The sequence below is a fragment of the Mus pahari genome, chromosome 19 (assembly GCF_900095145.1).
Source record: "Mus pahari chromosome 19, PAHARI_EIJ_v1.1, whole genome shotgun sequence".
Classification (NCBI taxonomy): domain Eukaryota; kingdom Metazoa; phylum Chordata; class Mammalia; order Rodentia; family Muridae; genus Mus; species Mus pahari.
The window spans coordinates 81470662-81473397 of NC_034608.1; positions in this window are offsets into that span (position 1 = coordinate 81470662).

The window sequence follows — 2736 nt, forward strand, 5'->3', positions numbered from 1 at the left end:
AGTTAATATAATACAATGTAATACAATATATACTTTAATTTTTAAAGGAACAATAAAATAATTATTGTGGTGTTTTTGCTGAAATCAACTTTGTAGACTTTCAAGACCAAATCAGACGAACAGTTATCTAGATGTAGAATCTACATTTAAACACACACACACACACACACACACACACACACCAAGAATTCAGAAGGAAGATTTTATGTTCCATCATAAAATGACAGCTGCCACCATAGCAGTTGTGAAAATGACTTACTTACATGTGTATTGAGCAGTACACATGACTCACCAATGGTATGCTACCTTATTCCAGATGATGTCATATGTTCCAAAACATCACGTGGTTATTTAAGTTGTCATCATGCAGAATCCAAAAATCTAAACTGAGAATCTTGTCAGTACCAGCCAATCAAAGCAAAATTGGGTAAGAGATCTCAATTTTCACAGCACCCCTTTCTTCAATACTCTCATATTTTATACCCTATTTACAAATATTCAAAAAATAGTGTGGTGGTAGTTAGTTAATCTGCTCTAAACTCGCTGGTGTGCGCGCACCTCCGCTACACCCACCCAAATGGTTTAGATTTACGAATGAGAGACACACCCACTCCTACTTAATTTTAATATGCCCTAAGCAGCACAACAGCTGGGCACTTACTTCCACGGCTAACACATTCTCCCTCTGATATTTCTGAAGTATTACTTATTAAATCTATATTTTATCTTTGCTGCCACCAGCTCTCCTGAGGTCACTTTCACCTACATTCTGGCTGTCTCACCCTCCTGCACCATTCCAGTGTAGGCTGTCTCCTACGCCCTGATCATGGCGGAATCTCCTTTTCTGTTTCCTTGGTTCCATCCCGGGAATCCTCAAAGTCCCACCTCTGTCTCCCTGCCTAGCCATTGGCTGCCAGTAACTTTATTAACCGGTTAAAAATCAACTGGAGACAGGCTTCCTGTAGTCCTAGATGCCGGGCACTGCAAAGGGTTTTGGGGGTAATATAATTAGCACGAGAACACAAGCTACTACATAGCACGGTTTCTCGCTCGTGTTATATTACTTTTAAAATTGTATCTTAACTGTACTTTACCGGCAGATAATTGATGCTCAGCTGTTGGAGTTGTTAACTCTGTACCTCTAGAAGCCTAGATCCTGACTTCGTAGTTGTAGAAATGCAAAGGAAGTTCCATTAGACAGTGACTGCGTCACTTTGTAAACTTGTCTTTCCACCAAGTGCAATTTCCCACCTCATTCTGAAATTTGAATGAGTTACTTACCAGTACGATGACCGGGTCATGGTCCCCAAAGCTATTTACTATGAAATATACTTGTTAGATGCTATTATGGGGTACACTTAATAAAAAGGAAAAGAAGTACAGAGTAACTATGATAAGATATCCTGTAAAAAAATGTTTTTGAATTAAATAACCACGAAGATGACTTTGGGTACAAAGCTATGTCACCAATTACATTTTAAGACTAGGTTTCTTGTTTTCTAGTGTGTATGTATTGTACAGGTAAGATAAAATTAAAAAAAATAATATAACATGAGAGAAAGTGTTAGCTTTTTTGAATATTTGTAAATAGGATATAAAATATGAGTATTGAAGAAAGCAGTAACATAAAAATTGAAAAATCTTATTGTTGAAGCCATTTTTCTGTCATTATGTGTGTGTGTGTGTGTGTGTGTGTGTGTGTGTGTGTGTGTGTACACATTCAAGGATTCCACAGCTTATATGTAGAAGTCAGAGTACAAGTTTCAAAAGTTGGTTCTTTTCTTCCACCTCGGGATCCAGGAGTCAGACTCATGTCCTTGGGCTTGGAGGCAAGGGTCCTTACCAGCAGAAATACCTCACTCTTTTCTGTCCGTTATTGGTTTATATTTTTAAGTGATAGAGTTTAATTCACAAGATAAAGTTGCTTTGGAATGTCCTGCAATATTTATAAAAGCTGGCAGACTTTGAACTTTCCGTTGAGTCACAGAAATTATGATGGGAATACACTGATAAATATCAGAGTGTGCTTCTAAAAATGATCAAGATGCGAGGTCTCAGTTCTGCTCAACAGTCAACTTAATCACACAAGCTCACTGCTTCCACTTACTCTAAAAATAAATTTAAAAAGCTGGAGAGATGGCTCAGTTGTTAAGAGCACTGGCTATCCCTCCAGGGGACCTGGGTTTAATTCCCAGCACTCCCATGGCTGCTACAACTCTTGATAATTCCAGTTCCAGGGCATCTGACACCCTAACACCAATGGACATAAAATAAAATTAAATAGCTTATTAAAAAAAAAAAACAAATAAAAGCAAGGAAAGGTACCTCCAACAGTGTTTTTTTTTTTAGGAAAAAGTAAGTATTATCAAATATATGTTGAATAAAAAATGCATTTGCATGCCTTTTTGCCTTTGATCTCTATAACAACTTGACAGTGCTTGTTACTGTTTTAAACTGGAAATCGCCAAGACAGTCAGTTCTCATGTCCTGCAAGCTCATGTTCTCTGCTCCTGCCACTGCATTCGTGTCTGCTGATTCCCACACTGTTAAATCAGCCTGCCCCCATGCCTCTGTATGCTCCTCCTTGGTGGCTCTTTACCCCACAGCGACTCTGGCTCAGCCACTGCTGTTGCACGTTGTTCTTTTGCTCTGCTGGTACAATTAAACTCCATCAGTCACTCTAGCACTTCTGGTCTTGGTGAATTAGTTTGATTAGATTTAGAATTGAAAATTTCT